The following is a 25027-nucleotide window of genomic DNA, read 5'->3' as shown; positions in this document are numbered from 1 at the left end:
TCAGTGAATTACATTGTTGGAGATGGATGCTGAAAGAGGAAATATTGCATAAAAGTGTGCTATTTTGCAGTTGGATCAACCCCAAGTCTGCAGCTATTTTATTGCCGAACCCTCACAACGATATTTGGTATACAAAGCTTGGCAGTTTCCAAAAAGTATATTGCTGCAAGGCTGACTTTATAAAGCAGAATGGGGTCTTTTCACAAAGGAATATCTCCGTTTCCTGTAGTCAGATTTCATCACTAGATAAAGGAGGTATCTGCCTGAAACTCAAACAGATATTTAATGAATGGCTTGATTGTGTAAATCAAACTCAGCTACCTTGAATGCCCAGAAGACATGAAATGTTGGAGACAGATGAACATTTCACAGCATGTGGTTTTATGGTAACATGATCCACATCCATATTTCCTATATTTTTCAACAAATCCATTTCAAAAGCATCAATAAAATAAGTTAACATTTAGAACATTTAACTTATAGAAGTCCAACCCTACTCAGTGATTGGGGTCTCGTGTGTACACGTCATAAAAGCCTCACAGTCCCAAGAATATAACAAGAAACAATAGGAAAATAACATGTTAAGAGTGAGATCATCGTAATTAGGAGAAATTGCTCACTGTTGCTCATGGCTCACTGTTTGTCTGGATACTGCAGAATATTTCAAAGCAACCTCCATGTAGATAAGAACTGAAAGAGCATAATATTGAGAAACTTTATCACGACTCTGTTCTGAAAGCAAATGTTCATTATTGAGGTCTGAGAGGATAGGAGAGGGGAAAGGCAGCAAGGAAGCTGGGAACAGTGGAGTGGAATGAATCAAACATGAGGCGTGTTCAATGCCGAGTCCTAACCAAAGATAGCGACTATCACTGGAGGAAAGCAATAACTATGAATCATTCAAATTGTTAGCCTGGCAGTTATCAGGGACTGCAGAGATGTGAGTTTTTGGCAAGACAGTAAGTCTTCTTTCCATCAAAAAAGTTCTGAAATAAGGAGATACAGCTGCTAGAAAATACCTTGAATTCCTCCCTAGCCAATCTTACATGAACATCAGCCAAATCAACCTGACCTTCCTGTCTACTTCCTGCACGTTGAGCACCACTGTCAGAGACAGCCTCAATCCCCTGTTCCTCAGAGGCACTCCGGGCTAGGGCTGGAAGGGGTTGCTTTGGGATTTATCTATCTCCTGCCCAATTTCTTCAGCTTGTAACTTACAAACAATCTTTGATTCCTGTGAGCGCAGGCAGTGACAGGCTGATAACAGAGCGACAGGCGTTCGCAGGCACTTCAGAGCACGCACATGCTGGCTCCTATTTACAGCATTTGTATTGCATTGTCTGTGGAAAGTTGTCGTCTCTGCCCTGGCTAGGGCAGGTCAGAAATGCACTCTGCCCCGAAGAGTGCCTTCCGACCAGCCACACACACTTAGTAGGGTTAAAGGAAGTAGTTACCTATTCATTTTCCAAAATGCCTGAACTAGAGCTGGAAGCTGAATTTCCTGATTCCCAGTCCAATGCGGTAACGTCAAAATCGGTTTTCCTTATGTTCCGTGAAGAAAAACATCCATTACAGGGCCTATACTTCAAATGAATAAATATTTATAAACTTGTGCCCAATGAGAAAAAGTATTCAGTCACAAAGAGACTTAGTTTTAATTTCTGGATTCTACCTATGCAGGCACAAACCTTTAGCTAAACCCTGATTTTCAAATTTATTTTCTAAATCAAGCCATTGTCACCACACATTTCACCCTTAATGCTGCATTGTGTACTCACCAGGATTTAAGACAGTCTCTTAGCATCCTTTACATGACTTCAGCTGCCAAGCATTAATTTATTATGTTCTTTTGTGATAATGCTCACTAATCCTTTCATATTAACATAGGAGAGCAGACACAAAAGCTCATTCAAAAAGAATATGAAAGGATTTATGATAGAAATGTTTACTCATGAAATTTTTACCTGTGAAAGCAAACAGGTTTCAGAAGAAAACATGCACAAGAACTCGGTCACTGCAATCTTCCCCTTCTGCACTTCCCCTTCTAATTACACCATGTTATCTGAATTAGGTTTGTCTAATATGAAGAACTAATGCAGGCCTTCTCCCCAAAGCAGGAATCTCCTGCTCATACTCATGTGCTTCCACTGTAAATCTGGACCTCCACTAGCTCTATTTAGCTAATAGTTCAAGATCACTGCAGGATTCAAGAGCTGCTCTTGTACAAAGTCCTCAATGTCTGTCTATAACGCCCTTTCTGACTGACTTTCCACTGGGCTTTTAGCATGGTAATGCATTCCAGCCATCCCGATTCCTCATCTCAAGCACTGCAGGAAACTGTGAAGAGACCCAGGACTCCTGCAGGGTTCAAGCAGAGAAGGGGACCCTGAAAACAGAAACAGTAGATTTTTCCTTCTATGAGAAAAGATCAGAGAAAATTCCACTAATATTTTCCCTAGCTACGGATATAACCAAGTCTCACAAGAAAAGTCACACCAGCGCAATGCGTTCCCCAGAGCACTGGAACTCACATTTCCACATTGTACACTCAGCGTAACTGTTGAGCAAGTAAAAAGTAAATTAGCTGTCTGTATTTCACATAATGCACCACCAAAAATTATTTTTCTAAGTTTATAAAACAAAATGCTTTATGGTTTCCATTTTGGGGCGCTTTCCAAAGCTGAAGAATAGTTTTTGATTTAATAAGTCAGTCCTCTATGTTATATTTTTGCCACCCAAACAGATTATCTCACAGATTTTTCCTCAAATGATACAAATAGATGAATCCTGCAGAAAGGATAGTGCTTCTCAATTATTAATTGTGTTCATGATATGTCACTATTTATCCACAGGAGTTGAATGAGAAAATTAAATTTACACATCATTATTTCACTCTCCAGAAAAAAGATATTCTACTTCTGGGCTTATTAAAGGAAGTTTAACTTCCAAATAATTTAACTGTACAATACTCTCCATTTATAGATATTTTAATTGGATCAGAATATGCCATTTCTATCTGCTGACATTACCTAAAAGCATAAAGGCCATTAGCTTTTTAAAAATACACTGCAAATACTAAGTTGCCCCATAGTACCATGAGTTATCATCATCTCTGCTGTCTATAGGGAAAAGTCAACCAACACAGACAATAACAGGCTGTAAAGACAGCTCTCCAATTAGATATAGTACATACTGCAAAATGTATCATTTACCACAATTTAATTTTGAGGGTTTTGGTGTCCACTTCTAAAATACTAGTTGCAAAACCAAAATTGCCTATCAGCAAACTGGGACAGCTCCTTTGAAAAACATTCAGCTATTGTATGAGATTTTAAGCTGGCATATAGCCTACTGCGATACGCATCTACATTACATGTTCTGAACTTGAACTGCAGTTGTGTTTTATGGTCAGTTAACATCTAATGCTGACATGTTTTTCAGCTGCAATGGATGTCGTAATGAAAATCATGAACTTAAAACTACTTTATTATTCAGATAACTGAACAGTTTAAAATCACGATCTTATAACTAGATTATTATTCAGATAACTGAACTGTTTGCTCAAATATTTACTAATCTGTAGCTAGACTGGTCCTATATTACATTAGCCATACCAATTCAAATCAGCGCAATTCTCAGGAAGCTGATATAAAACACATAACTCACTAAGACACATTTAACATCTGGCATGTTCATCAGCCATTTTATTTATTCTTTAGCACAGTGATTCTACACTCGAACTTACACATTTCTGAGAATCCTATTCAGTTTCACCAGTCATGTTATTTGTAAGGTAAGTTGGAGCTAAATCAGAGACCCTGTCTCCATGGCACAAGGCAGTACTTTAGACTAGCTCTGAGCAGCAGTGAGAAAACTTCATCTGGGCTAAGCAGCTGAGAAGCCAGAAGTTCATAAAACTGTTTATATAACAGGGGTGGGTTGATGCCAGTGCAATAAATTAGTTTGAGATTACAAGATTTCTGAGCTTTGACCTGTTGTGATCAACCACTACAAGGCTGAAGGGAGGGAGGCCAGACTGATTTTTTGTGTTTGCTACATTGTAGTTGCACTGCACTGAATTTGACCAGTGCTTCACTGTTCCTGCTGGTCTTCAGCAGGAGCTAAAATGGGTTTTTCATCTCGATGCATAACTTGGAAACACAGAATGGAAGGGAAGCTATCTTCTGACTGACAAAGGGTGGAGATGAGATATGCTGATACTCTTTCGTTCTTGGCTAGGGTGATTTTCCCACTCTTTCTACACCCACTGCTGAATGTATGTCCAAGAAGGAGGATGTTTCCCCAACCAGTCAAGATCCTCTGGACATTTTCAAATACACTCCTTGTAGTATTGCACATATTTTAACCTCTCCAATAATCTTCCTGTGAATTATTAGGTTTTGAGTCTTTGATCTTTTGTATCTAAGCTACTATAAGGTTGTAGATAGTGTTTTGCAGCTTCTGGTACTTGGTAGGGAAGGAAGAGGGCAGACAACAGCAGACACTTCTGGTTCATTCTGGACTTTACATCTATGACATGGTAGTGTCTTGCAGCCAGAGACTGGATTTGATACATCAAGTGATACAGGCCTTTGACCATCTCTCTGTAGTTCAGTATATCCCTATCCTCTCCTTGATTAGTTAAGTGGCTAGTTTTATTTGAGGCAGGCATCAACTCTCACTTCATGTCTGCATGGAGTGTAGCACAACAGGGCCCTCTTATTGACCGATACTGATAGCAGTACTGATCTGCTGACAGATGATGACTTAAAGGGATGTTACAAATCTTACCTCTTCTTTTATGTCAGAACAGTTACCCCTCTATCAAGGCAGATGCTAGAAGTACCACACAAATTGTTCTTATCCACATATATAAATAGAAGACTTTGATCTTCACGGCTGTTAATCTAGCTTTTTTTTTTTTTTTTTTTTTTTTTTTTTTTTTTTAATACAAGCAACTTAATTAGGGTAAGAAAATACAAATAAATATTTCATGCTATACATTTTTAATCAGAGAATAGCCAGAGTAAGGTAGTTTCACCAGCTTCCTGGATGACACAATCACACTTTGCTCAAGTTAATAACAGAGTGCTTCAAGAACTGTTATTCTCAGTTCTGGCATTCGTAAATGCTCCTCCCTGATCTCCTCATTAACCTTCTGAACCTCATGCCTACCGGATTCCAGCCAGCATCTTTCAACTACCAAAGGATTCTTTGAAATGAGAGCTTACACCTCACCTCAATTTCCAGACTCTGTAACTGCAATGCACTAACTCTATGGAAAAGAGATGCAAGTAGTGAATTTTTCCTTTTAAAAAACATGGTTGATCAAAAAATAAAGTTCCAATAACGTGAGACTCATGCAGTCCCGAAATGGTCAGACATTTTGGCACATAGCTCTGTCTCTCTTGGACAATTGCATCTCCCTTTTCACTGCTTCTCTCTTCCTGCTCCAGAGCTCCCTCCCAAAGCCATTGGGAGATGGGGAACAGAGTGCGTTGAAGTGTCTTGGGGTAATCCACTCTAACAGGGAACTATATTGATTAAAAGTTACAGCTTTGGAACAGTAAAGCTCCCACTGCCGTCCATGTACAAGTTACTGCTTTCCATTTAAGCCTTAACAGTCACATCTAATCAAAAGAAAACAAGGATATTTTTATGAATTCCATGAGAAAAATTCCCCTCAGGTGTAGGTTGCACGGTTTGATCAGTTCCAGTATCATGTTTTAGCATTTCATATTAATCCTGCAGAATCCAAGCCAAGAATGCTAGCTTTCATACTCTCCTGATGGTCAGGCAAAAACACTTCTGCAATTTCTTATTATTCCAGCTAAACTTGCAAATATGTAAATTAAGATTTATAGTAAATGAAGGCCTAAAACCATGTGTTTATCTTCATGTGGAAAAAGAATCATGTACTTGCAAGATGCCAGAAAATACCAGAGCTGGGCAGAGAACAAGCAAATTACAGCTCCCAGGAGGCACTGGAGAGCTGTACATCAGCATTTTGTGTCCCAATGACAGGAAACAAACTATTTCACAGCCTAAGATTTTCTGGAAGATATGGGCTTGACCCAACCCCCAGACTGAAGTATCTCATTTCAGTGTTTCCAACAGAAAATTGTTAAAGTGTCAGGTAAATCTAAGTTTTTCAACAACACTAACCTAAAAGAAAAATTACGGTTTATGGAATATAAGTATCCTGTTGAAAACACAGTGATGGGAAAAAACTGATCTAGTAGAGATAACATTTATATTCCTGTTATTCACCCATTCTCCCCCTTGCTTCTCCACATATGAGCAATTAATATCATTTCCAGCCCTATGCTGATTCAGTTTTGCTGCAATTCCATTAAGACAAAGAGATGAGATGCTGCATATTCCCTGTCTCATGTTTTTTGGGTAGTACAGAGCAACACAAACCATGCAATCAAGCTTCAGAGGTGCTCTAGAGAGATGCATTTCTGTGTGGTCTTATTCCCTGCTTTAGAGTCAGCATTACTGAAGACAATGAGATGACAGAGGACAAGAGAGGGATCCACGCATACTTTCCTTCATAAGTCAGGGTTTCCAGTGAAAAGTATTGGAAAACCTAGTTACATGCCTGAAATTCAACTCAGTCTGAGCCTTGGGGTCCCATTTTCATTTCAGCCAGAAGTAATTTCCCTGAAGCTAATGGAGTCATAACCACACAAAATCAGCACGTATAAACCAAACTCAAACCACATCTAGCAGTGAGGACTGTAACAACATGAAGGATGTTAGGTGACCAGCATACATTTTTTCTGGATCTATCCTCTCATATACAAACCATAATTTCTAGGTTCTGGAGGTTGCTTTGCCTCACTCCTTTAGCTTACTGGAAGAATTAGCCTTAGTTACATACAGACAGTTTATGCTATTCCCTGTTTTTGCCTATGCTATATAAATATCCTATAGAAATTGAAAAACTGGTGATGCAAGGAAATCAAAGAAAGGCTTGAACTTAATTGATACAAATACTTAATTCTGCTCCTTAGTATTTTCCACAAACCTGGAGATAAAGTAGCTTACCCCAGGGATCTGACATCCGGTACCCGCAGTTGCGCTCCCTGAACGGAGGCCTTGCAGCAGGCACCTGCGCCTGCTCTGCCTGATCGGAGAGCGCTCTCCAGCGCGAACCCCGGGAGCGGCACAGCTGCGAGCGGGCTGCCTTTCCGCGCCGGCAGGAGTATGTGTGCTCCTAGACAGCCACCTAGCGAGCACAGCGAGGAAGCAGAGCTGGAAGAAAAATTATCGAACTCCTAACGGAGACTGGACTTACACTGTAAATACGGTGCTACAATTAGCAACGCATTTTGTAGATTTTTTTTCTGTTCAGAATAAATGCAGTAGCACAGCAGAAATACTTTTGCATCACTTAACAGCTGTGGGACAAGATTCCTCATTACTTTGCGATTCTGAAAATGAACATTTGGGAAAGAGTTTAAGATTATCAAAGAAGATATATCTGAGGGTCAAATGGATTTCAGAACTATGCTTAAATACAACTATATGTGTATGCATGTATATATCTCGATATCTAGAGATATGGAAATACATATCTTTATCTCATCTTTTTTTTTATATACCAATTTCTGCATCTAAACTCTACTGTTGATTAAAAATTCTTATGTAATATAAAAAAAAAACAAAGCCCAAAGAGAGAGATCCTCAGAAAAACCCCTGATAACTCGCATAAAGCGTCTGTTTCACTGGCATGTTTACATCCCAGCATTTCTGCAAATTTAAACTTGAAAGTGACTATGAAAAAAACGTCACGCTTGTAAGTAAATCAAGACAACCTGTGGCCCCACTTTACATGAGGAATAGTCCTTGCATTTACTTCTTGTGTGTGTGCTAAATTCTAGGTCTGTATCCACCACAGGTGTGCATAGGAAGGGGTTTTGAGTTTGCCTTTGCAAAGTTTTCCCAGGGAGACCTCTGACAAAGTTGCACAGTCATAGTTTCGTAACCATGTTAGTGTTCCAAATACCACTCCTGGGTGTCCAGAGAGCCACAACATGCAACTTTATCATCATGAATGTGTAAGATTATAATGAAACAGCCAGAGTTTGCACCTCGTAAGTCCACTGGTTACAGATTAACCAGTGCTTGCTAAATTGTTTTTGCTATGAAAACCACCTGTGAGATGAATGCTCCCACAAGGTCTCTTTTTACGACAGTGATCATTGAAAAGAAAATGAAAAAAATGATCAGCTGAAATGAAAAACTGAAAGACTTGCGGAAAATACTATCAAACCACAGTTAGACATTGGACGAAGTTTCACCTAGTATTAATATTCCATAAAATCACTGCAGGGAGGTGGGTAAGTTAGAGAAAAAAATTAAACGCAGATGATGACAATCTATATGGGATGTTGTAGAACTGATATGTAGAAATTTACTGCCTTCCAAAAATCCGATACAGAGAACTACCATATAGAGAACTACCACAGATCATGTCAGCCCTAAACTACTGCTGCAGCCTTCGATGCAGAGTTTCTTTACAGACTTACAATGTTTGTAATCCCCAAGTCGAACAATATACTAAAAATAGCTGTAAGTTCACTTTTAATTCCTCTCAGAAACATCAGCACTACATACCTAATTAAATATCCTCAAAACCCATACACACACACAAAATCGAAAGGGAAAAGACATCTCTTTCATGAGGGCCAGATGATTTTAATTAGGTCTCACTCAAAACCTTCCTACTGCCACATGGCACAGCTTGCTACAAAACACCCAGGCACACTGAGATTGCACACAGTGGTCTAGGCCCCTCCTTCCTCTTTCATACTGGTTTCTCCCTTTTTGTCCTGATTTCTGCACATTAGCTAGGAATTTACTTTCATCCAGAACTCAGACACTTTGGGGGCTGGTGTCATTTGCTGATTTCTTTTCTCTTGCCCCTTAGGAAGAGAGCGCCGTGCATATGGCACGCTTCTGCGTAGAAGCTCAGCATATGCACAAAGCTTTCACGCAAATCTGTGGAGGAGGCGGAACAGTATTTATTTATTCTGAATAGAGTTACAATCCCCTTATCCTCCCACAGAATAGGTTTGCTCTCAGCCCAGCACCTAGAATGCAAACTCAGATCTCACTGCCCACCCCACAGGGCACTACAGATTAAACCCTCGTGACTGCTGCACAAAGCAGGTTGCCCCTTCCTAAAGGGATATCAGCAGAGGGAAAGTGGGCAGCACTACCAACACAACGCATCTGGACAAAGTCAACATTTCTGCCGTCTTCCACCACTAACCCCAGTTTTCCTCTCTTTCGCAGTCAGAGAGGAAATTGTGCCGTAGCGCTGCAGCGCTCTGTGCCACTGCAGAGACGTGTGGGATAGGCACCTTTCAGCATCCCGGTTCCAATTCCGATGCTCAACAGGAGCGTTTTGCATTAAATAATTGGGGACTCTTTAAAGTACAATCCTGCACCTCCGCCTGTCCCAGCCATACTTATGAACAACAAATATTAAATTTTGTATTGCATGAGAATGAAATAGATATCCAATTTGCTCTAAGTAAGTATTTAGAAACGTTCCCAAAATAATGAAATAATTTCATCTGCTTCAATATGACAGATAGCCATTGACATAGTTCTCAAGGTCCCTTACTCTGTTCTTGTATGATGTCTCCCTTCTTGGCCCTGAGTATTTTTATGCTTAGGGTTCTGTTTCGGGTGCATTATGGATTCAAACATGCCCAATGCCTAAGTGTCACAAGCCTCATCCTGGGCTGAACAACTGCTGCTTACTACGAAACTTTATCTGTCATGTCCAGGGGTCATTGCAGATCTTGCAGCAACTTCTGAATTTGTGGTTTGTTTATTTTTTTTTAATGCCAAACCAAGGAGTCTAACAAATTAATATATAAGAAGTTTTGTTCCAAGACTTCTGCTCATTTGTTTGATAATTTGTTTAAGAATGTTCTTCTGCCATATGGAGTGAAAAATCTAGGCTGGAACTGAAAGGATCTTTGGCTCAGTCATCAGGAGACCAGCTTTCTGTGGCCTCTAGAAAAACATCCGGCTTCTCATATGAATGACTATTAAGTTGTGTTTCTCCTCCTTTGGTTTGAAAATAGGGTAGAACTTGATTGAAGATCTTTGTCATGATGGGCTTAATCCTAAATAATTCAGAGTAAATATCTCTCTGGGGTTCTGTTCTGGGTCTTCTCATTTAGAAAGAAATTCTCCCATTTCCTATGGTGAATTATTCCTGTGAATGTAAATATGGTATCCCTCAAAGCTTCTGGAAAACACTGTAAGAAGTAGACTAGTAAAATTAGAACTATGAATTCTCTTGTAGAGGATGGCTTGGTGGATTATTATTGCTTCCAAGGCCATTAACTACAGAAATATTCATTTTTAAACTTTCTAGATCTGTTGTAAAACAGAGCTTGGATTATTTTGCTGTTTCTGTCCTTGATTTGTTAACTAGAGTTATTCTTTTTAAGTTTTCAAGGCATTAAAAACATGAACTTACAGCCGAAGCTGGTGAGAACTTGAAGTATGGAACTACTAAAAGTTCCCCTCTGATGTCAGAGCAAAGTCATTTTATGGGAACAACATTGTAGATCAACATATAAAACACTCTCAAGCATGTAAAATTAGACATATATTTGAAATGACTTCACTCTGCATTTATATTTTCAACACTGACATGCTGGCATAGAATAGGTCTGAGTAACCTATAGTACTAGGAAAGCGTATGTTTAGATCGTCAGTATACTTATGTAAATGTTTGTGTTATCCTGTGAAAATGAGATATGCATTTAACTTTTAATATTTGCTTGAAATTTCTGACAAATTCACCTGAGCTACAAACAACTAACCTTCTGCAGTGTGTGCATGTAAAAGATGCTGTGCAGACATGACTGCCTGAGAATCTTTGCAGAAAGTGAAGTTTCAAAGTCACCTCAAGAATAAGAGAAAAAAAATCACCCTATATTTGTTGGATGATTTCCTTGCAAAGACTGATTTGTTCCATTTTACTGAAAACAACTTCAGGGAGACAAAGTTGTTAGACTTCCTGCAGAATGGGAAAAGAGTTGACCCATCTGAGAAATGGAGATATGCCTACTAGTTTAATAATGTTACACGGCTTAACAGTGTGCTTGCACTGATAATACCATAGAGCTCAGATGACACAGCCAACAGAAACACACTATTGAGCTTGGAGATAGCTTTTCTCCTTGACAGTGTTGCTCAATGCTTCTGAGCCTATCTGGGTATGGAGAAAGTCTTGTATTTTGGATCTGAAAAAAAAAAAAAAAAAAAAAAAAAAAAAAAAAAAAAACCTCTTTGTTTTCACAGATTTAGGGGATTTAAATTCAGGCAATCTGTGAAAATCTATAGAAGCAAGAACTTCCCACAGCTCATCTAGAACTTAAAAGAGGTGTTTGCTCATGCTATTTGATGTTTTACACTCTTCATGCAAGACAATTCCCTCCTTTGATCTCCCCTAGTGGTCTTAATTTCAGAACAGAAGTGTTATATCACAGAAGTAGACTGCATAGTGAGATGGCAGAATAAGCTGTAGAGAAACTCTTACGCCATATGGGAAAACTTTAAAAGCAAGTTGAAAGTGTTCAGATTATTAAAAAATGAATGCTAAATCCTTCCTCTATATTCTTAATGGACATTATTATAAGAAAATCTAAAACAACCATCCTCAAAAGTATGCTATTCTTGCTGTTCGGCATCAGTGAGACCTGAAAACTTTTCCTTTCTTCTCTTATTCTTGTATCTACACATGAAGAGCTCTGTTGAACATAACTGCAACATGGCTACTATTAATAGGCTCTGAAGACATGTGAAGGAGAAGCCTGCTCTAACTCATTTCTATGTAGGTATAAGAGGAAACCATCAGAGGTTGCTGTTAGAATAGGAAGAACATACTCTGCAGCATGGAGAAGGGATGGAGCAACAAAGGATGGAGCTAGACTTGGCTGGCCTGACATGCATTGCTACATTTAAATCATGTGTCCAGGTTAAATCTAAACTGTAAAAAGTCTTGGTTACACTGCTCTCAGCACATTGGCAAAGTTGCTTCCTTACAGCTAGAGTTACAGGTCTGGAGAGCAGGTGACCTAGTTCTGGCCACACAGATCTGGCTAGTCTTTGTTCAAGGATATTTTCACCTTTGAAGTACAAACTAGAAGAAGCTTTGGCTGAATTTAGATCATTGTAACTCATTGAACATTGACACACAGGGGAAATCTTGTATGAAGAATGGAAAAATTCTTATTTAATAGTACTAGTCATGACTTTCTATTTCTTCCTGCAATTTGAGCATAGCTCTTCTCTCTAGCTTTCTGAAAGCATTGTATAGAAGCACATGGCAACACAGCTGCACTGCTGCAAGGAGTCTTTCTTTCCTTCTATGAGGAAGGTCTGTATGTGAATATAATTCCAAAATTTTCCAGCAGGTGACAAAACTAATCAAGAATTGTCTTAACGCTGCCTTTCTTCATGTTATATCCACTTATTTCTGAGCACCTTTGCCAGTAGCACCCCTTCCAAGCTTATTATAATTGAAGCACATTTATTGTTGTTATGCCTGTCCCTTTGACACACATCTTCAGAAAAGGTCTTTAAAGGGAGAGACTTTTGCAGAGTGTAATTGAGCTATCAAACCCTCACCTCACAATATTTCATTGAAGCAGGCACTAAATACAATGTATAAATGAGCAATTGCATTCATATAATTTGCCTCAAGGTTTTGCACATATATGAACTCACTTGCAGGAATTCACTTTAAGGAAAAGAACACTCCTGCAAGTAAAAACAGGAATGTGTCCTTAAAATTGCCCTTCTGAAAATAGCTCAGTCTATTTGTAAGAATTCCTGCAACTTAGCACATGCTTCATCTTTAGCGCAGAGTGTTAGCCAAGTAATAATCAGCACTCAGCAAGAATTAGAAAGCCAGTTTGTCACAGTTAGGTCATGGGGAAGATTATTCCTGCTTTATGTCTCCATTTATAATAAATATTCCATAGACTGTCATGGAAAGGATGTACAATATATTTATACTTCCAGTCTCCCTTTACATATACAATTCATCAGCTTGTTCTGGTAAATTCAGTAGGAATCTATTCCCTCTTCTCACTCTTCAGGTACCTTCTGTCTCAGAAGAACCAGTAATCCACCTTTGACTGCAATGGAGATATTGCATATCTTTGAAAGTTAATGTAGTACAGATACAGATTAGCAAAGGTATTTCCTTTTAAGGTAGAACATAACTGTATAAATCTCCTCCTCATGTCCCACATATGATGCAATCACCTCATGTTTAGGCTGCTTATGACTATCTGCTGTGATATCATGATTTGAATTCACAGTTTCACCTTTCCCCTATCCCAGTACTTACTACCAAGCAACCATGTGTTTGGAAAGCCTACGTGACATTGTAACCACTATCTCTTCTGCTTTCATAAACACTTAGAAGAGAATGTAGTGCACGCAGCATCTTTCTCAGCATGCAGAATGTTTCTCTTACTGGAAAAACAGCATGCAAGTAGTGTCTATGTTGTGATGAGCTATTGAAGTAACTGGTAGCAGTCATAAGGGAATTAGTACTACCTAAGGGAGCTCATAAGAACATTGTAGAAAGTGTAGTTATCTGCATCTGCACACAGAGGTGCCAAAAAATGGTGATAAAATTGGCTATGGCAGAGCTTGATGGAAGTACCACATGAAAACTTTTTCTGCAGATGAGATTGACTACGTCAGGGAAAACAGAAACCCAGTTATAATGTCTTAATAGTCAGGCAAGTCAGAGCAATTAGTCTTAATCTCCACTGGGTGGCTTCCAACATGACATCTCCCATGTGCAGATGGTTAAGAGTTCAGCACGCACAGTTTTCCTATGTTCTCAGCTTCTCTAAGGGAATATGGCAGAGGAGCTGGTGGTTGTATTTTTACAAAGACTGGAGACTCCTCATACCAGGAAATTCACATGAGAGTATGTAGAGAACAATTCATACCATAGTGTTGCCAGGTTTGTAAAATAACGATTGAAGAAAACAAACTCCAGATTCTCCTCTTTTTCACTCTGAACATCTTAGCAGCACAGAAAATATGTCAGTTAAGATTTCAACAGGATGGTGTCTCAGAAAGGTTTCTAACATGGATTTATCCAGCGGATAAAAAAATACCACTTATTGCTACCGTTTGGTCTTACAAAACACTATAAGATACATGTTGTATCTGCCTCCACTATAAATATATACTAAGTATTTTGAATGCGTATCATTCAAGCAAACTGAATATAGACAGCTATTTCTCTCCTTACAAAACATATGGTAATCATCATCATGATGAAATTATTCCTTTCAGAAATTCAGACTTGGAGTTCTGCAGAACTTCCAGTTGTTCTCCAAGAAAATAATCGTATAGAGAGAAAGCAACAATTTACCTGTGCAGGAAGTTCCTAATCCTACATTTCTTAATCCTGTAATTCTTACTTACATGGCTTTCACTGAGGTCTATTGTTTAAGAAGTATTCTCTGGTGAGTGAAAAATGAAACAACAATGTATTTAAGCTCGACAACGAAATAGATGTTTGTCAAGCTTGAGAAATAAGTTGCATATCTTTTTTTTTCACAACAGCAAAGCAATTGCAGATAGGGTTCTGTGACATATCATGGCTGAGCTGATTATTAAGTATTGTTCAAAGCCTAGAAGTATCTAAGTATTTTACAAATAGAGCAGACAGGAAATCAGAGCACCTATTTTTAAGATAAGGAGGGAGGACAAGAATCCTAGAAATATGGAGAAGAAGGATTTTTTCCCCTAAGGTTGAGAATCTGTCATAATACTATTTAACTTCATGGCATTTTTCAGTCAATTCACACAATCATTATTTCAGGACAAAAAGCAGAGAAGTAATGAATGAATTAACAGTTTAAAGAGAAGCACACTGAGAACAAAGCAGTCAACACTTCTCGGAGTCCAGAGTTTGTATTTTTAAATTGTTGAAGTTATCACCTTACTCTGATGACCTGATGGTAAGTACCCTTACCTCCAACTCCTGAATGTTTAGTGAATATGTACACCCCCCTCAGCAGCAGATCTGGCCTAGCGCAGTTCCCATGCCTTTTCCCTAAAAGCTCTTCTAACCTGACATCACTTCTTGGCCACTAGCTCTGGCTAATCTTACAGTACTCATACCTTATTTTCTGTATCCTGGAATGGTTAACATTGCATTATTCAGTTCATTAGACATTTCTATTGTTATTATTCCAAGCAGAATTCTGTGACATTTTAGTGGTTTTGTTTTGGGTCACTGCAATGTTCTGAGCTGAGGCTGGTGGTAACACACAACAGACTTGGCCTGCTGGTATATGTATAGATTTTCACGTTACATGTAAAACACTGGTATTTATCTGAACAAAATTTGCAAGTCTGTTTCACAATATCAGGTTTTGTGAGACTATTTGTGAGCCTGCAGCAGTTTACAACACTCAGAATGTTGTATAAAACAGCCAGTAGTTAATATTGTTCAACTATCCTTCTCAACCAGCCATCTGCAGTTGACAGAGTGGCATTAACAGCTCCATGCTTCAGCTAGGGAGACAGAGGCAGGAAGTCTATGTCCCTGCTACAGCAACACATAGACACTCAGCATTAGTATGAGACGCTTGCTTATAACTCAGGGAAGTCCTCTTAAATCCTAAATACAGTGCCACCAACCTTACTGAATCCTTCAGTTTCCCATGCTAGCAAAAGAGTATCTTGCTGAATAGATTTTTTAAAAACTATAAAAGGTGAAAAGAGTCAAGCCATTTGAAGAGTGAGAATAAGGATTTAAAACTCACACGGTAAATAGAGATATGAGCACTGAAGAAAAGAAAAACCCTCAAGCATGTGTGCTACGCTGTAGTTAAGATATCTTCAGTAAAGATGAGCTACACAATAAATCTGTCATAAAAGCCTTCTGCAGACACATGAACAAATACATTAAAAAAATCTTGTAAAAGAAAACCCTGAACTCAAAACCAATTCAGTAGAACCAAATAGTATTTCTTATTGCTGAAATAGCTAATGTAGCACAAGTGTGGCACTGTGTCAAATCTCTGCCACTTAACTGCACTTAAAGAAATACACAATGCAATCTTGAAAGCCAGGCAAGACAGAAGGACAGGAACAATAAATGAACAGTGGCTAGTCAGACAGAAAATCCCACCCAGCATTTTATCTTCATCTGCTTCTCCTTGTAAATGTACCTTTACACAATCAATTCAAGCCCCAACTTTCCCTTTCTGCCACTGAAAATGGGACAATGAGTATTTAAGATAGAATGATATGTCTTTAAACACAAAAAATAAACAACAAAATCTGAAAGTAAGCATTAGAAAGCAGAGGCTCTTGAGAAAAGCTTCGTTAAAAAATATTCTTGCTATTTCCTTTGTTTTTCCATATTGTTCTTTAATCTTGCTCCTGGAGGAGGCCCTGAACAACAGCAAGAGATAAGCGCAGAAGAGAGATGAAAGAAAGAAAGAGGCAGCTTTGAAAAAGTAAAATCTTTGTTTCTCATTTTCTAGCTATCTGGTATCACCTGTAGCAATATGGAAAAGCAGCAGGAAATGTGCTGGGGTGGAAGTTCTGCTGTGAGCTTGTGTTACAAACAGTGCATTTTTGCACAGAACATAGTCTTTTTTTATCCTTCCCATCAGGTTTAATAGTATATGACACTTGCAAGTTAACATCTGCCGAGTTATTTCCAAACATTGCAAATCTACTCTTTCATTTAAAGTTACATTTTATTGTTTGTATCCTTGATAAAGCTGTATAATCTATGTCTAGAGATGTGCTAAATAGCTGTAAATAAAAGGCTAAATTTTGCAGGACTAGGATTCCAAGTTGCTAATTGCAAGAGGATTCATTCATGATAGAACACAGTTAGCATTTGGTGACCTGTAATTGTTACTATTTAGCAACTGCATAATGAAGGTGAAAGAGCTAAAGTAACTTTGCCTTTAGGTCACAAGGAAGATCAATGGACAGGTTCAGAAAAAATCTGCATTTCCATCTACCTGTATTTTAGTTCTGTATCTTCACAAATATTATTTGTTGAGCAACTATAATAAGGGTTTATGATTAAACATCAAAATTTACAAAATACAGAACTAAAAGACTAATTCTGCTGAGCAGAAGCCTTGTATAATGCATATACTATTTAGAGATGGTGCTTCTGAGATGTGTACTAACTTGCATCTAGAGCCTATCACTACCTTCTAGCCAATGACTTATTTTGCAGAATTGCTTGTGTGTTCAGTATCGCAGATGACAATATCAACTGGCTAATGGAGAGTTTACTTTAGCTGACAAAGTAGAAAGCTCTTTTGAGAGCAAGAGCTGCAGAGTTTGCATCCCTGTGTTGTGCTGAACCTGATCCAACATCCATTGCAGCTGATGGAAAGACTCCTGTTGACTTCAGCATGGTGCAGTTAGCCGTAGTGACAATGCTTGAATGTGAAGTTCCTGAGACCTTATGCTACATGGACATACCACAACTGACTGTGTGCATACAAGAGTTGGAGAAATTTATTTTCTCTCCCTTTCAGGGCTCAGTTAATGCCATAAATACCACAGTATATCCAAGCCACTGAACATCTTGCTTTACTTTTACATGCTTTTGTTCTTGAAAAAAATCAGACAAAAACATCAGCTGCACTGTCTCAATATTAAACAGCCACTTCAGAGCAATGACCCTTCTTTTAATTTTTCCAATATTTACCGATTCAGAAGTTGATTGTGTTGCAGGTTTGAAAATAATTGGCCATTTCATTTAGTTATCTACAAAATCCTGGATAAAACCTTCCTCTATGCCAAGCATGTACCTGCATCACATAAGGCCATGTGCTGCCTTGCATGATCCATGGACCAAGAGAACAGTTCTCTGTCAAGACAGTCAGCTAAACACTTCTCAGATATCAGCCTCAGTGCCAAATACCTTAAAACCAGTTTCAGCAGTCTGATTTTTGCCCCCTCCTGAAAGGTCCAATACCTTATTGTTTCTAAAATCTGCATGACACATACAGAAAAGACTCCTTTCATAACTGTAGTCATCAGGTAGTTTCATAGTACTATTACTGTGATTAAATACATTAATTCTCAGTAGCAATTTCTACTAACAAATCATTAGAAACTGGAAGTGCTTAGGAGATGAGATGCTGTAACATCTGTATGTTCATCCTATGTACATCCTATACATCCTAATGTAACAAGGAATTTCCTTTTCTTCCATATTTCTTCTGCTCCTAAGGGTCTTAAGTAACATTACCTACGAGGTATCACAGCTAATGGAAGAAAATTTAAGAAATGTAATATTGATCTTACACTCTATTCTTTGTCACTTCTACTAGCCAGTTGTTTTCCTCTATTGCTTAACAGAACAACGCCTATACTTGGTGACAGTACTGTGGCCAAGGTTTACTAAGTTACAGATCATTGAGACCTGGTGAATTCCACTACTACAAGAATGTTTTTTTTTAAAAAAAAAAACGGAATCTAAGATGGCATCATGGGAAGGAGGTCATATCCTGGAAGACAGTTTGAAGAGAACAAGGGTAACAAGATATCCATGGCAACAATCTACTTGAAGTATTTCCTAGAGCTCCTATCACTGTCATAGTAAAATTTCAATGTGTGAGGCAAATAAATATGGATAGCAACTGAGCTGCAAATTGACCTTGTAGGGTTGAGATAGATTTAGTCACTGCTGCCAAAAGAATTTTCAGGTACATCAGAGATTTGTGCCCAAGGGTCCTCTTGTTACCCAACTAACTTGTAATCACAACTGTCAGCTCCAGAACAGTTATGTGACCCTGTGGAGAGTAATGCAAGTCAACCATTTGAATGTGAAATTCATTAGACAGCTGCAGTGTGCACAGTGGGAACAGACTGTGAGACAACGGTAATGTAAGAGAGAAGATGAAGGAGCAGCTTAAAGGGGTCCTGCAGTGGTTTTGCAGGTTTGGGAACAGGTGTACAGATATTATGCCCAGAACTTAAAAAGAGATTGTTCGAATGCCAAGCAGTAACAGAACTTGACATCTATCTTTTCTGGCAACAAGATACAACAGTGATTGGACTACACTTTAATAAGTTCTGCTAGCCTTTGTTTATCAAGGAAATGAGGCTCTGGAAGCAGAGTTTGCTAGATTTTAACACTGCTGTAAAAGGTGTGAGCAGCCCTCCCCACACCACTTTAGCCGTTACCCATGGCACCTCTGAGCCAATGTCAGTCACTCATCTCTAAGTCCTTTGAGTTGTATGAAGGGGTTTTAAATATCACTAACTTGTGTCTGGTTCCAGCAAGGCTGATTTAATACTTTTCCCTCAGTTAAACTTACCTAGCTTTCTGAAATCCAAAAAGAACCTATTGATACAGCTAAGGGCTTTATGCAAAGCTGAATCCTAAGGCAGTAAGAAACTACTTGTCAGGAATTGAGTTATCAATTCCATATTTTTTTCTTTCGTTTAATTCTAATTTTACATTCTCCCTCTATTTTTCCCTGTAACTTCCTATTGCTGAGGTGGGCACTTACGCAGACAAGCAGTACTGCTATTAAAAGAATCAATACTTACATTGCCTTGCCTTCATTCCTTTTGCATCCTGTGCCCTTGATCTGTGAGGAATAGTGATCAATTATGAAGATCTGTCAGGTTTGTTATTACACAAGATCATTTGCTCTGTTAAAAGGATAAAGCAGAATCAGCAAGCCAGGAACATACCAAGTCAACTACAGTTCCAGAGCCTACAGTTAAAGCCGGTTAGATAGACAAGTGTATTTCCCCACACTAAACTCAAATTCTAAGGACAAAGACACAATTCTCTTCAGCCTGATCCCAGAAAGTATGTAATCAAGAGTCAGTATATTCAGCCTGTGAATTTCTGAAGACCTTTCTCTACTACTAAAGATTTTCTCTCTAAAGATCTCCCCTCCATCATAACAACAATCATCCATAAGACTGATGGTTGAGTTTGATGAGATTGACGCTGAGTAGAACAACAGTACTCATCAGATCCTTTTTATACTGAATTGGGACATTTACTTAATTATCCATAGCTGGCCCAGTTCAAGTTCTTTGGGAGCTGCCATTAGGCCATGCAGCCCTAGATTTCTCTTACCTTTCCAAGATAGTATCAACCTTAAATTTGCTGAAACTAGCAGATGCCCAAGTACCCTGTAAGAGGCAGACAGAACAGCAGCAGGCATTAGCAAACATCAGTCTACCACAGCTGAATACAGCTTTCAAATCTGTGAGAGCTTGTTGTTAATGTGATCAAGCTCTGCTACTGTGAGTGAGTAGGCTGGATATCATATCATTAAACCAAAACACACTCAGTTTCTCACAAGCAAAAGCCTTTAGTTCCATACATTCATATATCCAAATTAGGCAAGGGATGGTTGGGGTAATGTCAAAGACAAGACTTATTTCTTAAAGCTTCATAAGTTTGCTCTTCTTCACATGATAAAAGACAAGGACAAGAGCAGAACTTCTTATAGTGATTTTCAATTGATGCTTTGAAGGGAAATTTCTGAATATTTAAAGTATTCCCCATAGTGGGAATTCTGATATTTGTAGCCACTGCCAATGTAGGATCTTTTGCTACTAACTGGTTCAAACTGAAAGTGAGCATACTGCAGAGTCTGGGAGAGATGCCAGGAGTCCAAGTTCTCTGCTTAGTTATAGAACAGGTACAGTGGAAGTATAATATGTTCAAGATATTTTCTCTCCCTGGCAAACATCTCATCCTAATTTGGAAAGGACTATAATAATGATTAAAAATTTGTTCATTCTGCATGTCCCTTCTGCAGTGATATAAGGCACTAATTAATGCCAACACTAATTTTGGAACTAGAGTGAGGCCCAGATCCTAAATATGCTTAAGTATCTACTATCCATCTATCTATTGCATCTAAAGCCAGCTGACAGCATCGTATCTTGGAGGATTTGGATCCAAATTCTAGAATAAGACATACAGCCCTACATATTGACTCCATCTCTTATTCTCCAATTAAGGAAACCTGGGCATACGGAAACCAGCTCACATGTGTGTTCTGACCTTGCAGACAGAAGGATGATATGACTCTGAGAACTCAAAGTGTGACTTGAGTGCACGTACCAAAACCAGTAAGGTTAAAGTTACTTGGATCTTCAAATCTCTAAATGAGCACTTAACCCTATGAACATTTGAACTCTCAGATTAAATTCCTACCATTAAAATACCTTAGGTGCTAACTGTCTGCTTGGAGGTATACATAACATGACTAACAGCCTTATGACATTGAACTCCTCAGCCTCTGAGCCCAAGAAGGATGCTTAAAATAGGTCACCCTCTATCATGCTGCCTTAAGGGACTCAAGGCAGAAAAGGTGATCTTGAATCGTGTAGATACAATTCTCCATTCTTCTTCTAGCTTGGCATGCTCCTGGTCAGACCTACTGGTCTACAGATTTCAGCTGTACATAATGCAGGGGATAATTCTCTAGACATAATGATAGAAATGAGTTTAAAGCTGAACTTCTTTCTTTTCTGTTATTCCCCCATATATTTCATATACAGCTTTCTTGATGAAGGTGTACAATTTTAAAATATGTGTTTGTGGCTATAAAACCAGAGTTTGCATCTTAGGCTGAATGCGGCCCAATGATAACTACGTTATTGTGCCTGTTGATATGCTACACAAGCAGTGACAAGATGCAGAGGAACAATTTAGAAGAAAAGAAATACAATTCTAAATGTGTCGTGCCTAACTACATTTGGAATTCTGGTCATGGATATCCTATCTGCTTGTAAGTTTCAAAGCAAAATATCTCTGAACTTGCTATGTCAGTACAGAAATGCTCATCTTTTTCTTAGTGCATAGCATTATACACATACTAGGCAACTGTGAATGATTAAAAGAGTCTCTCCAGCAAAATAAAAGAAGATAGGTCTTGTTATAAACTTGGTTGCTGATTCTTGACAGAGGTAAGAGTTTAAGGCACACTGAGATGCTTATGAAATTCCTACTGATTATTATGAGAACTTTGAGAAGTGGTTATAGGCTGAAAAGTGACTCTGAATAAATGGCATTGTGCAGTTCCAAATTTATTTTCTCTGAAAGCCTCACAGAATAAATTTGCCCGCTTTACAGGTAAAGATACGTTTTCTCTAGTTGACAGACTTGCAAACTCTGAAAGTCACAGCTGTGTTCTCCTTGTCTTGTGCATTTCATTACTGCTCTTCTGAAGCAGTATCTTAGTTAAAATTCTGTTGTTAATGTAGGAGATAAAAAATAGTCCCATATACTTCCCTACAGCTCTGTTGATTCTACAGGACTAATAAGAAGAAAGAGACCCCAGAAATTGTTTTTGCCTTAGAAAAGGAAGACATGCAGAGAACAGATCTAATGTGTATGAAGGTATCACTAAATGCAGCTGCATTTTTGAGCAGGAGACAAGAAAAACAGGGACAAAATTCTGTTCAGGCAATTGCAAGCAATGACTTGTGGGTTTTCTGAACTAAGTGAATTTTTCTAACATTACTCTGCACCTGACCTTCTGGTTCAGGTTGAATTACGTAGAAATTAAGGAGTAACCCCCTTCCACCAAATTTAAACGACCTTTATCTTCTGAACATGAAAACTACCCCAAGTGTAACCTTTCTAATACATATTACTATTCTTGCTGGCTCAATAGTAACTTTAAAGTGTGACGAATCCAGTCACAGTCCAAAGGCAGTTACACCCCAGAGCCAGCAGATGAAGGCAGCTTACACACCATGTTCAGTTCCTTTGCTCAGAGATCAGAACTGCAGTTTCATTAGTATCAGTCAGTACAGATGCTCTGCTCAGAAGAAGCCAGAGCTTACTTCCACATTGTTTGTGTCTTTTGCCCGGATGTGTGGAGCTTCCTCTCATGCTGATACAAATGTGTTTAATGTATTTGAAGAGTTATGCCAGGTGCTTCTATGTTGTGCTCATCCCTGACTGATTCCTCTACAGAGACAAGTTGTTTACAACTGAGATAGCTGCAGCTGCTGTGTGCTAGGGAGTAAATCTTCAGACTATTTTGCTGCTGCTCTGAAGTTTTCCCTGACTCTAGCAAAACTCCTCCGTGGGAAACTTCTCACTTAGGCTTTACACTTCAAGGTAACTGGCCTCACGATCTACTAGAAAATTGTGCAATCTGCAACACATTAACCCTATTTAGCTTCACATATAAATCCTGTAACAGGCCTTGAATGTAAAGAACAACTAGTGCACATCCTAAGATTACTATAAAGCTATAACCATAGCCAAGGGGGGGACACAAATCACTCTGAGATTTGGTTTGCATGAACCATAAAGATTCACCATAAAATCTAGTTATGAGCTCATTAAAAAAATAAGCTTCAGTGAATGAAACATAAGAGACGCTTGCGATCTTTTGGAAAAATAGTGTCTTGTTTAAGATCAAATTTTAAATCATTCTTTCAAAGTTGTCTAAGTGGAAACACACTTCTGGCAGTCAGTTCAAGGAGATGTGTACCCCTTATTGGCCTATCATGGTCTGCTCTTCTCAGAAAGTGTTAGCCTAAGGGATTAAGGTCAGATTTTGAAAGACATTTCATTTCTAAAGACGTAGATAAAAGCCTATTGAGAGTTCTGAAAATTTTAAGCATCTAACTCTAGTCAAAATCAATTAGATCAGTAACTACCTCAGGTGTTTTGAAAATCTCAGGAGCTACTGAGCATGGTAAGTGCCTGAACGACTTTAAAAGTCTAGTCATTAGTGCCTTCAAATGACTGGTAAAAGAACATACAAAATGGACGTCTTGCACATTTAAAACAACAGATAAACAGACCACAAAACATTGACGGGATGTTTAACATTGATCTAATTCTGTTCTTTTATTGATACAGGTCACACTATGTCACTGAAGTTAATTGCAGGACACAGGTGTAAAATCAGTGTGAGATGAAAATCTTGCCCAACATGAATATGCAAAAAAATCAGAATTCTCTAGATTTTTCCTTCAAACAAGACCGTAAATGCTAGCAAAATGAAAATGTTGCATGCTTTGAGGAAAGTGTGTTAATCTGCTGATCTTGGCTCAAAATTTTCATGAGGCTAGAAAACTTTTCTGAACAACTATAGTGAGTTTTGAGAGAATCAAAAAATCTAGTATTTCATCTTACTATGTTTAAAGCTTTCAGAGGAAGTATTGTTTAGTAATACTCAGCACAGACCCCATACAGATCAACTACAGATCTCAAAGTATTCTACAATAGGCAATTATTTCATCATCTTATTTTCTATATGGGAAAAATGAAGAAGAGGAAAAGAAGATGAACCACTAAATCCAGAATTCAAACTTCGAGCATCTCACGGGTACCTTTAGCCAGTAAGGCACATGATACATTCTCCAGCAGAACCCCATCAAACAAGACAGACTGCTACGATGAATAAATACACAGTATTTGATGCCTGTCTGGTAACAGCACTGACCACAATGTAAATATCATCTGATACATAATTTTAGAGGTCTGATTTTCGAAGAAGCTGAACAGTCCTGATTGCTTTTACTTGGAATTTTAACTAGTCAGCACGTCATTAGATCAGGTTTAATGAATTATCTAAATAGTGATTTCCGATCATAATTTTCAGCATCCCCTTTGGCAAACAGCTGCTAGCACCTTTACTAAAATAAACCTTTTCTCTGGCAGGCTGGACAGTGGTTATTCTGCCCAGTCTTCACAGAGAGAGCAGAACTGGATTCATACTCCTGCACAGTGTGGGACTGTTTGCCTCATGGATTTTGTTTCAGATAGAAAGATCAAATAGAGATTTAATAATTTTCTTCTCACTTCAATTCACAAATTTCCCTGGAACTAGCAACTTGGAATATTTCCAAAGAAAATGATAATCAGCTGATTTTTCCCATTGTTTGGTGCACAGCTAAGACAGATGAATCAAAATAGTAATGAGGTCATGCTTCAATTTCTTCATGCTTCTTCAACTAC

General features: G+C 38.5%; 1 long non-coding RNA gene across 1 annotated transcript in view; it reads right to left on the bottom strand.

Annotated features, from left to right (window-relative positions):
- Nucleotides 1-25027, bottom strand: part of LOC134146068 (uncharacterized) — a 149444-nt gene that overhangs the window by 39818 nt on the left and 84599 nt on the right. The window contains exon 2 of the long non-coding RNA XR_009959772.1: nt 19621-19725. This is a non-coding gene — a long non-coding RNA (uncharacterized LOC134146068). The remainder of the gene's footprint in view (nt 1-19620; nt 19726-25027) is intronic.

Source organism: Rhea pennata, chromosome 13, assembly GCF_028389875.1.
Source record: "Rhea pennata isolate bPtePen1 chromosome 13, bPtePen1.pri, whole genome shotgun sequence".
Lineage (NCBI taxonomy): Eukaryota > Metazoa > Chordata > Aves > Rheiformes > Rheidae > Rhea > Rhea pennata.
The sequence above is the reverse complement of the archived record's forward strand: the minus strand, read 5'-3'. Positions and strand labels throughout refer to the sequence as shown.